This window comes from Musca vetustissima, unplaced genomic scaffold (genome assembly GCF_032173495.1).
Source record: "Musca vetustissima isolate MV318-11 ecotype Yass unplaced genomic scaffold, APGP_CSIRO_Mvet_v1 utg57482, whole genome shotgun sequence".
Classification (NCBI taxonomy): domain Eukaryota; kingdom Metazoa; phylum Arthropoda; class Insecta; order Diptera; family Muscidae; genus Musca; species Musca vetustissima.
Genome location: NW_026887143.1, coordinates 13,750 through 27,498, shown reverse-complemented (window position 1 = coordinate 27,498; position 13,749 = coordinate 13,750).

Here is a 13,749-nt window from a genome sequence, read left to right as displayed (position 1 = left end):
GGTATACATTATACCCTTCACCACACTGTGGTACAGGGTATTATGTCTTTGTGCATATGTTTGTAACAGGCAAAAGGAATTGAGATAGACCCATGGTTTCTTTTGAAAATATGCATAGAATCACTTTCTGAGTGGAATTACGCATGTCCGTCCCTCCATGTATTTTTGTTAACAAAGTACAGGTCGCATTTTTGATCCGATTTGGATGAAATTCGGCACATTTCACTTATTTGGCCCAAGGACGACCCCAATTGAAATTGGAGAAAATCGGTTCAGATTTAGATATAGCTCCCATATATAGTTTCGTCATTTGTCCGATTTTGCACAGCGCACTGAATCAGGTCCATGCTTATGTGTGCGGAGTTTTGTTGGGATCGGTTCAGATTTAGATATAGCTCCCATATAGAGTTTCGTCCGATTTTTTGTGAATGATGCACCAAATTCCGAATATTTGTCAAATCGGGACAAAATTTTGCAAGAGTACTGAATTAGGTCCAGAGTGATGTCTGCGAAGTTTTGTTAAAATCGGTTCAGGTTTAGATATAGATCCCATATATAGTTTCCTCCGATTTTATGTGAATGATGCACGAAACTTCCAATATTTGTCCGATTGGCACAACATTTTGCAAAGAGTACTGAATTAGTTCCACACTGATGTGTGCGAAGTTTTGTTGAAATCGGATTTATGAGAATGGCGCACCAAACTCCCAATATTTGTCCGATTGGGACAAAATTCTGCACAGAGTACTGAATTAGGTGCAGACTGATATCTGCGAAGTTTTTTTTAAGTCGGTTCAGATTTAAATATACCTCCCATATATAGTTTCGTCCGATTTGTTGTGAATGATACACTAAACTCCCAATATTTGTCTTATTCAGTAAAATTTTGCATAGCGAAGCTATTGAGAAAAAAAATTATGCATGATAAGGTTTGTTGAAATCGGTTCAGATTTTGATATAGGTCTTATATATATATATATATATATATATTGGTGAAGGATATCATATAGTCGGCCCCGTCCGACTTTTGAACTCTCCTTCTCCTTATTCAGCCTACTGAATAATATGTGTTAAGTTTCGTGAAAATTGGTTCAAATTTATATATATTATCCGATTTTATGTAAATGTTGCACCAAATACCCTATATATGTTTCGATTTACACGAACTTCGGCATAGTGTACTGAATTGAGTCTAGAATGATGTGTGCAAAGTTTCGTGAAAATCGGTTCAGATTTAAATATAGCTTCCATATATAGTTTCGCCCGATTTTATGTAAATGGTGCACCAAAGTTCTTTGGAATCTTCCGATTTACTAGAAATTTGACATAGCGTACTGAATTAGGTGTTGAATGATGTGTGCTTAGTTTCGAGAAAATCGGTTCAGATTTAGATATAGCTCCCATACATATTTTGGTCCGATTTTGTGTAAATGGTTCAACCATGTCCCTATATATCTTTCGATTTGTACGAATTTGACATATCACACTTACGTTAGGTTGAAAAGAGGGGTGGATGATACCACCACATGTCCAACATGAGAATGACATACACTTAAGCCATAAGAGGCCTGTTGTGCGCTCTAGATGTGCGGAGAAAGTACAAATCAAGAAATAGTGAAGGCGTATATTATAAAGAAAAACATTTGGCTTTGATTACCTATGAATCTATTCACACCCCCTCAGATCGCTTAGTCCGAGAAGAGTGTCATTTCCCAAGAATTGTCTCCGAAGGCATGTAAATGCTGTCTTCCCCACACGCTCTGCACTCGTTACTTCCTTCGCATCCAATCTTGAGTAGATGTGCCTTCAGGCCGAGGTGTCCGTAAGAACACCCGTCAGTCGGCTTATTTCCTTTTTGTTTAGCGTTATGATTTGCTTAGTTTTGTCTTCACTTGGGTCGCCCCATAAGCTTTTGGTGATCTTTCCTGCCCCCTCATTATCCCAAAGGGTTTTGTGGGTCTCATATGCCTATTCCCTCATTTCTTGGCGTGTTTCGCTAAAAGGTTTGGCGGTATACACCTCTATTGTGGGTAGTGCAATGACACTCCTGGCTAGTTGATTTGTTATCTCGTTGCCTATGATTCCTTTGTGACCCGGTAACCATATAATTCGTACAGGTCCTTGTTGTGAGAAATATTACACTTAATTAAGTCTAGAATGATGTATGCCAAGTTTTGTGAATATTGGTTCAGATTTAGATATATCGGTACAGGTATTAGGTATAACTTCGATATATTTTCGGCCGATTTTTTGTAAATTGTGCTCTAAAGATCCAAAGTTGTACACACAACTTTGTACAATGTACAGATGTTAATATATATTAATCTCTGACTAATTTCGTTGAAACCGGTTCATATTTAGATATAGCTCTCACATATATTTTTGTCGGATTTTAGGTAAATGGTACACCAAACTCCTAATGCTTGTCCGATTGACACGAAATGCCATTATTTCGTTTTGTTGAAATAGGTGTAGATGCAGACATAGTTTTCATATATATTTTGAACAGGTGTCCGATGGAAATTAAATTATGAACAGTGTGTGTATCAAGTTTGTTTTAAATCGATTGACATAAAAATCTTCGGTTGTTAGTCGGTTCACTTATAGATAAAGATCACATGTATAAGTTCGTTCAATTTCGTGTCAATGTTCCTTCGAAAAGGAGACGTATGCTAGGATACATATGTAGAATATACCAAAAGTGGTTAAGGGTGTCGTATAGTCGGTGCAGTACGTCTTTGCTACTTTCCTTATAAAGAGTTCTTGACACTCATATATTCGATCTATGTAGGTCTATGTTTTGACATAACTCCCGTACGATGGTAACGCCTCCTTGCCAGTTTTTTGAAGGATTTAGCTGTATTTTTCATTTTAGTAAGTACCTGTGATTGAAGTGTAAAACATTTTTTAGCAGAAATTTGTCCATATAAAATCGAAGTCCTTATAGCATCTCTATATGTTCGGCAATTGAAAATGAAGAATTATAATGTTCTTTGGTGAGATTGTGTGAAGTTCAACAGCTGACAACCCACTCTCCAGGCCAACAAACTCACTTTACAGAAATGCAACTCATCGAGGATTATTTGACCGATATTAGAGCAAGATTTCAATTTGTTACGATTCTAATCAAATAATCCTTATAATTAGTCAAATGTCCCTTTAATGATCGGACAACAACTTTCTATGGGGATTTTATTTGTATCTACAAATAGCTAGTATACTATTTGTGTTGAACATTTATAATTATTATATTTTCGATTTTAAAAATAGCTAAAGGATTTTCGAATAAATTTAAATTGTTTTCACTCTGAATCTATAGGGTCTGGGGTGGAAATCCCCAAAAATTACCAATCATACCATAAACTCTTTTGGTTGTCATCTCTGCCCCTTTGACATGGTGTAAAATGTCATCTTTAATACTAACTAATTACAACAGCTTGATATTATGTGTTTGTTGGTTGGTTGGTGTGAATACCACAGAATTCTTGGCTAATGTTCCGACTAACAAAGCGTGGAGGGAACGAACAACAAAACGCTGCACATTCATATTTACCACGAAAAGATGGATGCAACAATTTGTACGTTCGCTACGAAGAAAATGTAACAAACCTGAACGGAGTAATACAAGTGATGTTGAATGTGGCACATTTGTCTCTTCGCACAACACACACACAGAGACACACATGCCGGCACACACCCAAGACAGGAAGAAAAGATGCATTGCGGTGTAAAGATGCAAGTGTTAGCATTGTGACACTTTCGTTTTGCATCACGTGCTAGATGCCACCAACTCATCATTGTCACCGACATCAACATTTCCTACACTGCCACGTTCTACAACACGATGCATGTATATGAGTATGTTTGTGTGGGTATGTTCCACTTATAGTCATGGTAATGCCCTAGCAATATCTATGACATTCTCTTTTCCATCAGGCCGCTGTCGTCCTATTAAAACATATGTGGTTGCAGTATTTCTATATGTCTTCGGCATGCTACTGTTTCTGCGGTCTTAAGGCATGTGAAGTTTTTGTGGTGTGACATGGTACGGCACGGTGTAGTGAGTACTCTCCATAGGATCATCATCAACGACAACAACATCATCATTATAATGCTCTTCACACTTTCCTATGGCTGCCTGCCTGCTTGTTTGCTACCACCAATTTTGTTGTCTCATTCGCTTTCTTCAAATGTGTATTATTAGTTGTACAGAGATGAAGAAGAAAAAAATGAATAAACCGAAGAGCCCTGGAATCATTAAGTTATTCCAAAAATAAGTAAAAATCTCTTCATATTCTAGTCGTAATTACCATCAACTTTAAAAATCTCGCCATGGGGACAGTGGTTTGGAAATCGCAGCTATAGAAAATGATCACAAATATAGGATATGAACCAATTTTACCACACCTTTTAATTTGGTAGGCTGTGCAAAATAGGACAAACATTAAGATATTGATGAGCTACTGCGGAATTGGATGAAAATACAAATGGCAGCTGTATATCTGAACGATCGAAAACGATTTTCGCCATTTTTAACTACTGCACTGCAATTATTCTCCAAAAAAATACAACTCCATGCATAATATGAATGACCTATGTTAGTGTGTGTATGTATGTCGCACGAGTTCAGTTCAGTTAGACATTCATACACCCAAGTCAAAAATGTCAAGTGAAGAGTGACTGATATGGCGAATAACGAGCTCCAGAGTGTCATTATCTGCCAAGTGTGGCATTAAGCACCAACAATCATTGCCTACCAGTCAGCCAGCCAGCCGGTCGGCCTGCCTGCCTGCTCGCCTCTTTGCAAGTCAGTACCAATGCATTTGCAATATATCTCTGTGTTAGGCTTCATTTTTTCACTTTTCATTTTATCTGTTGAAGGGGTGATACCATTGGGGGAGTTTCATTTTAATGTCACTCATGAACTATAATGTTGTCATACTAAAAATAGATTTGTTCGTCTAAGTGTCAAAAAGAAAAAAAAAAACAAAGTTCATATGTAAATTAACATATCCTGAGGTTTCTAGTTTGAAGTGTCCTAATCAGATGTGGCGTATATTCAGTTAGAAATTTGTTGTTTTGCATTTTATAATTATCCAACAACACGGACCTGACGTAGGGTGGTGTTCCACTTATTTATGGTTATACACCACTTATGGTTTGGCGAAGTCTTCGGAGTTACACACGGTTTTTATTGTTCATTTTAAATATAAAGTTTTTATCAAAGAGGTTTCGGATTTAATGTTCATCAGATGGGTTATTCAATTAGCTTCAAATAAAATATACAAGTTTATCTAATATTACCCTTTCCCACCTTCGGACTTGATCTAGTCTTGGTATAGGTCATTTCATTCGCCTGATATTGGTTTTATAAATATTTGAAAATTTGACCCATTTGCAGGAAGTTAACAGAAGGAGAGGACCAATGGGCCCATTTTTCGACTTGATCTAAGCTTAGTAAAGAACAACGCTTGTACAAAGTTTGGTTCATTGGCCTGATTTTGGCTTTATAAATATTAAAAATGTTGACCATTTGTGGGGGAGGTACCAGAAGGAGAAGACAAATGGGTCCCATTATGCCACGTTTCAAATTGGATAGTCCGTTCGCATGATATTATAAAATTATTTTCATACCCTTCACCATACTGTGGTACAGGGTATTATGTCTTTGTTCATATATTTGTAACAGGCAAAAAGAATCGAGATAGACCCATGCTTCTTTTTGAGAATTTGCATAGATTCACTTTCTGAGTCGATTTATGCATGTCCGTCTGTCCGTCCATGTATTTTTGTTAACTTAGTACATGTCGCATTTATGATCCGATTTGGATGAAATTTGGCACAGGTAACTTAATTGGCCCAAGAACGAACCCTATTGAAATTAGAGAAAATCGGTTCAGATTTAGATATAGTTCCCATATATATTTTCGTCCGATTTTATGTAAATTGTGCACCAATGTTCCTATATATCATTCGATTTGCATGAAATGTGGTATAACGAACTGAATTAAGTCTAGAATAATTTTTGTTAAGTTTCTTGAAAATCGGTTCAGATTTAGATATAGCTCCCATATATATTTTCGTCCGATTTTACGTAAATGGTGCACCAATGTCCCTATATATAATTCGATTTTCACGAAATTTGGCACAGTGTAATGAATTAGGGCTAGAATGATGTGTGTTAAGTTTCCTGAAAATCGGTTCAGATTTAGATATAGCTCCCATATAGATTTTCGTCCGATTTTAGGTAAATGGTGCACCAAAGTTCCTATTTATCATTCGATTTGCACGAAATGTTGCATAGCGTACTGAAGTGAGTCCCGAACGATGTGTGTTAAATATCGTGAATTAGATTTAGATATAGCTCCCATATATATTTCCGATTTCCGTATTTCATGTATTTGTTGCACCAAATTCCCTATATATCCTTCGATTTGCACGAAATTTGGTATGGCGTACTGAAGTGAATCCCGAACGATGTGTGGTAAATTTCGTGAAAATCTGTTCAGATTTAGATATAGCTCCCATATATATCTTCGTCCGATTTTAGGTAAATAGTGCACCAATGTCCCTATATATCCTTCGATTTGCACGTAATTTGGTATGGCGTACAATATTTCGATGAGGCACATTATACCCTCATTAGCCATAAGGCTGATAGTACAAACATCCACGACTTTAGCTGTAAAATATTCTTTAAAAAATCCACGTCTTTGGCAATCCTTGTAAAAACATTATTTAAAAAGTCCACGTATTTAAAGGTCCTCGTAAAAATATTTTTTTAAAAAATTCTTGTAAAACTATTTTTTTAAGAAATCCACACCTATAACTGGGACAATTCTTGTAAAAATATTGATTAAAATCCATGCCTATAGCTGGGCTAATTCTTGTAAAAATATTCTTTAAAAAATCCACACAAATATTTAGAAAAAATCATATTTATAAAAATATTTCGTAAAGTTTTATATTTCCCATTTCCGTCGAAATTGTCCAAAAACTGAAAATAATGTCATAGAAAAACAAAACACCAAAACATTAAACATCACTTATCCAGTACTTGCTCCATTATGTTTGTGTGTAATCACAAAATAAACAGTCATCTCCCATGTTCCCCATACTCACGCTCCTGCTCCCCACTACTTGTATAATCCCCCCTTCAGGAATTGAATTTGATAAATGTTTTTGGTATAATGTTATGATTTGTCATCCCAGCCATAAACCATTCAATATTAATTCTCTAACACATTTCGCTCATTAATATCCAGTCGGAATAAAAATCGAATGTAAATTCAGTTATTTATAGTTTTTGTCTGAATCATATGAAATGTTTATAAATTAGCTTCATCCTTCGACTAACGTATGGAATTTATACCAAAAACTAATGTTTTTTGCCTTTCCCTTAAAGGTGTGAGAGAAGAAGAAAAAACTTCCCTTCCCCCCTCAATTCAAAATCATGCCAATCACTTTGCCACTTTGATTTCAAATATCCACTCGAATTTAAGACCATCTATTCATGTCTCCTTCTTCCTCTCGGATAAGTTGCGATATGTGTATTTCTTGTTGTTGTTGTTGCTTGTAAGGGTATCATGTCATTGGTGGATGGGGGGTATTAGTCGCTGGCCCATAGACATAGACATTTATGGGTCGCGTAATACTCAACTGTGTGCCGTTCATTTTCTTGCTTGACACTGAGGTCTCTGTGATTTATGAATGTCACCGAAAATGTGCGTTAAATTGCTTACGTATCGGAAATTAAATGAAAATTAAATGAAATGTCTGTGTTTCTTAAACCATAAACCAAATAAATTAAGTTGTAGATATATATTTTATAGGGAATGTGTAACGAAAGTGGCAACCGGCAATTGATGTATGAAAACCCAGTGAACAACTTTCGATGGAAATGTGATAGAAAGACATGAGACAGAAAATATTTTCTTAAGAAAAACGGGATAATTTGAAGGGTGGACGAACGTGGCAACAACAACGTGGCGCTGGATGTATGTAAAAGGTGTTCCAATGATTTATAAGCCAGGGCGCAATGAATATCGAAGATTTAATAAATGCTATGCTATACTTAATTTGTTATATATATGAAATACATAAGGTGTTTTGCGCATCATTTATATGAAATCGGGCAAAATTATATATGAGTAGAAAATCTTCCTAACAAAGATTATTAATACTGGCCCATATTTCGGTGTAACCCCTACGTTATTTGGCAATTTTGTGACGTATTTCAACCAAATTGGCTATAATTTTCCATTTTTATACCCTTCACCACACTGTGGTACAGGGTATTATGTCTTTGTGCATATGTTTGTAACAGGCATAAGGAAACGAGATAGACACATGATTCCTTTTGAGAATATGCATGAATCACTTTCTGAGTCGATTTATGAATGTCCGTCCGTCCGTCTGTAGATGTTAAATTGTAAACAAAGTACAGGTCGCATTTATAATCCGATTTGGATGAAATTTGGCACAAGTCAATTATTTGGCCTAAAGACGAACCCTATTGAAATTGGGAAAAATCGGTTCAGATTTAGATATAGCTCCCATATATATTTTCGTCCGATTTAAGGTAAATGGGGCACAAAAGTCCCTCTATATGCTTCGATTTGTATAAAATTTGGCACAGAGTACTGAATTAGGTCCACAATGATGTGTGCCAAGTTTCGGGAAATCGGTTCAGATTTAGATATAGGTCCCATATATAGTTTCGTCCGATTTAAGGTAAATGGGGCACCAAAGTCCCTCTATATCTTTCCAGAGGTCCAGAATGATGTGTGCAAAGTTTCGAGAAAATCGGTTCGGGTTTAGATATAGCTCACATATATAGTTTCGTCCGATTTAAGGTAAATGGTGCACCAAAGTCCCTATACATCATTCGATTTGCATGGAATTTGACATAGAGTACTGAATTAGGCGCAGAGTGATGTGTACCAAGTTTCGAGAAAATTGGTTCAGATTTAGATATGGCTGCCATATAAGTTTCGTCCGATTTAAGGTAAATGGTGCACCAATGTCCCGTAGCATTAGATTTGCATGAAATTTGGCACAGAGTACTGAATTAGGTGCAGAATTGTGTGTGCCAAGTTTCGAGAAAATCGGTTCAGATTTAGATATAGCTCCGATTCTATGTAAATGGTGCACCAAAGTTCCTCTATACCTTTCGATTTGCATGAAATTTTGCACAGCGTACTGAATTAAGTCTAGAATGATGTGTGCTAAGTTTCGTATATATTTTCGTCCGATTTAATGTAAATGTGCACCAAAGTCCCTATATATCTTTCAATTCGCACGAAATTTGGCATAAAGTACTGAATTAGGTAAAGAATGACGTGTGTTAAATTTCCAGAAAATCGGTTCAGTATTAGATATTTTCTTCCGATTTCGTTTGATATTTGCTTAACATTGAATTTCATAATTTTGTCCCATTGTAAGAAGCAATCCTATATCTGACCAAATGAAAAATATAGAATGGGGGACAGAATGACATGTTTATGGATCCAATTACTTATTAATGGTACTTCACAAATGCGACGTCTGTTAAGATTTATCTGCTGAATATACCCAAAGTGGTGAAGGGTATCATATAGTCGGCCCCGTCCTAAAGTCGGACGGGGCCTTACTGGTTTTTTCTCATTGAGAAGAAAATCTCCCTACCTTAAATTATAAATATTGGTATGCCTTTCCGGGTAGCCCCATGTAAATGTACCCCAATTGAACTGATTGCAATATGATTTTCCAGATTCTCTTAGGGTTTTAAATCCATTTACCAAAAATTATAAATATCGTTTTGGTGGAGCTCCCATATAACGGCACCGACCCATTTTCGGCATTCTGAAGGTTTTAGCTGTATTTCCCACTGATGGTAATGTAATTTTCTCGACTTATGAATGTATGTCTGTCCATGTTAAATTGTAAACAAAGTACAGGTTGCATTTATGATCTGAATAAGATGAAATTTGGCACAACCTACTTATTTTGCCCAAGGCCGAACCCTATGAAAATCAGTTCAGATTCAGATTTAGCTCGCATATAGGTTTGGCCGATTCCACAATAGTTCACCCAAGCCACAATGTATTGAATTGGGTCTAGAATAACTTGTGTTGAATTTTGTAGAAATCGGTTCAGCTTCCGTATATATTTTTGTGCACCAAACATCCTATTGTTGACCGATGGACCGCTTCTATACATAGTTTTGGCCGATTGCATTCAAATGGTATACCAATTGACACCACTAGCATTCAATTTTTGGGTTGATGTAGATCGCTTATAGAATTTAGTCCGATTCCATATGGATGGTCCCGTAAAGATGCTGTGTTTGTTCAATAAACAGGATATTGTACATATGAACAATGGTATGAATGGTATCATATAATCGGACCGTCCGACTTTTTATCTATCCTTACAATATGAAGGTATCTACAAGCAAACATATTCTTAAACCAGCATTAAAGAAGAAATGACTGCAAATTATAAGTTCTCAGAGGATAACCTGCTTTCTCGCCTTTTGGTTTCTCATGGAATAAAACATATTGTTTATACCCTACACAACCATGTTGTCAGGGTATTATAGCTTTGTGCAGCACCAAGAATTTGTAATTTGTGAACACGATGCAGGCCACAGTTATGGATCAATCTTTACGAAATTTTGTGTGTTGGGTGGGTTCTGCACAATGAAGTTTTTGGTAAAGATTGGGGAAGAAATAGACCAAATACTCCATTTTTGTCGATTTTTCTGGTCGCTTTAGAGGCTACAATTATGAAATTTTACACAGAGAGTCTGTCCATATAATAAGCATGGCAGTTTTGATAAAGATTGGTCAATATTTAGCGGTTCAAAAGAGCCCTGGCTTTTGTGTGAAAATGACAAAATGCGTATTCTATGGCGTATATATTTACCCCTGACGGAAGTAGACCCTAGAATTTGACAGCATATCCAAAGGGAGTGGTTGACCCTTAAATTGATATCAATATCAATATGGCTGTATGTATTCGTATGTGGAAGTTACACTTCAATATTTACATGCGCTTACGTATTTAGATATTATTTAGTGACTCATTACCGGAAATATAGCACTGATCGCTTTGAAATGTTCCATGAGATTTCAGTTATGGTCAAGAACAATAGAACGACTATATTTCGATAATGATGATAATAATTTTGGGATGAAGTGGACCGAAAATTTATTTATTTATTTTTTCGTTTTTTTTCGAGTCGATCTATAGGCCACAAGTCTAAGTCGAATATCACGACACAACCCACGGCGAAGGGATTCTGGACAAGTAATTAGAAGGGCTGTACTGAGTATTAGTAATATTCGGAAAATATGTCAATGTAAGGAAGAAGTGCTGTGTGCCTCTAATCGGGCAAGATGGTGCAAACATCGCGAAATATTGCCTAGGCTCAGAATATTGAACCGAAGAAAGTTAGATTTTCATGGTGGTTGTGTAGGTTATCATATGGTCGGCCACGTCCGTCTGCTCTGCTCACTGGTTTTTTTAACATCGTTTCCATTTCGGAAGGTAGGAAACCTTCTTAAGCATTCAACAACATTAAAATCCCAGCCTATAAGAACAATACCATAGTATAGGCAATACCGTATGACCTTTATGTGAGGGCAATTTCAATACATGAAACGAAGTGCTACTTAAGGGATTCATCGGTTGAAAAACGTGGATAAAACCCTAAAAATTACGAAAATTGGCTGGACATTTATATGTGGGCTATGTAAAATAGCTCAGGTTACAATTTGTATTTGACAATATCTTCATTGCAACTCCGATCATGTAGCTCATCTCGAAAGAGAAATTAATAAAAAAACATTTACATAAAAACAAAACTCAAAAATTCAGCTTGAGCCCGGCTGGGATTTGAACCCTGGTTCCCATGGCATCTGTTGGTATCCGCCGCCTTAGTGTTCAAAGCCACCTCCTTATCTTCCTAAGGTTGCACAATACGCAGTTGCATACCATTGAAGAAAAATATTGTAGTCTGTATGAAAAAAAGTCCGTCACTACAAGAAAAATCTGCTCTGAAAAGGAATTTTCCGGTGTGATGCCAAATGTCCGAACCTTGACACGGTTGAATTTAATTCGTAGATGCAATTTCGCAACAATAGTCGACATAAATACAACTTATCAAGTAAAGACATTTGTAAACCACATTGCCCAATATGCCTGATGAGCCGCTTAACCAACGGCGAAACGCGTCGCATAGTGGTGGGAATGTAGTATCTCTCTGGCTTTCCTTTTCATTGTAACTCCGATCATGTAGCTCATCTCGAAAGAGAAATTAATAAAAAACATTTACATGAATGATCCTTCGCCCAAAAAAAGGCATAAAAACAAAACTGAATATTTATTTTTTCTGAAATTCTACGAAGCCCCGAAATGTTGCATTTAATGGGCGACATATAATCGCCGTATGGTTAGGATACATAACCACATTGTGAAATACTTCGTCTTGAGACAAAAATTACTTAGTATTAAAGCTACTGAGATGGAGATTATCAGACACTACCCTTGGCACCTCACCCACAAATTGGTCAATTTTCTGCTAAAAAATAAATTTAAAGTGACATGCGAAAGATGTATTCGATCTGTGTATGTTGGCAAGCATATAACTGTCCGCAGATCGGGCCATCGCTTCTGGTACACCATCAACAAACTGTCAAAATTTTGAAAAATTGTGCAAAATTGTGTGTCAATCGGTCTACCTTTGGGTCTTTGGTGACCCATTTATTTAAAATCGGACGAAACTATATATGGGTGCTATATCTAAATCTGAACCGATTCTTATTACACTTATTACACGGTACGCTATACTAAATTCAGTATATTGTGCAAAAGTTTGTAGCAAACGGCCCAACTTTTGACTCTTTGATGCTCCTTTTACTTAAAATCTGACGAAACAATATATACGAGCTATATCTAAATCTAAACCGATTTCAACTAAACTTGCCACAAATTATGTTATAGTAACTACAGTACGTAGTGCAAAATTTTGTGCCGATTGTACCCACCTTGACGAAGCATTTATATCCAACTTCTAGGTTATACTAACTTCAGTACGTTGTGCAAAATTTGTGTCAATTATGTGTAAAATCTTGTAGAAGCAATATCAAAATCTGAACCGATTTCAATGAGACTTGCCAGAGATTATCTCATATAAACTACAGTACATTGTACCAAATTGTGTGGCAATCAGACAAACTTTGGGTCATTAGTGCACACTTACACTCGGAAGAAAAAATGTATAGGAGCTATATCTAAATCTGAACCGATTTTCACGAAACTTAACACACATAATTCTAGACCTAATTCATTACGCTATACCAAATTTCGTGCAAATCGAAAGATATATAGGGACTTTGGTGCAACATTTACATTTAATCGGACGAAATTATATATGGGAGCTATATCTAAATCTGGTCCGATTTTCCGGAAACTTAACACACATCATTCTAGACCTAATTCATTACGATATGCCAAATTTCGTGCAAATTGGAAGATATATAGGGACTATGGTACACCATTTACATTAAATCGGACGAAAATATATATGGGAGCTATACCTAAATCTGAACCGATTTTCACGAAACTTAACACACATCATTCTAGACCTAGTTCAGTACACTATACCAAATTTCGTACAAATCGAAAGATATATAAGGTATTTGGTGGACCATTTATATTAAATCGGACGAAACTATATATGGGAGCTATATCTAAATCTGAACC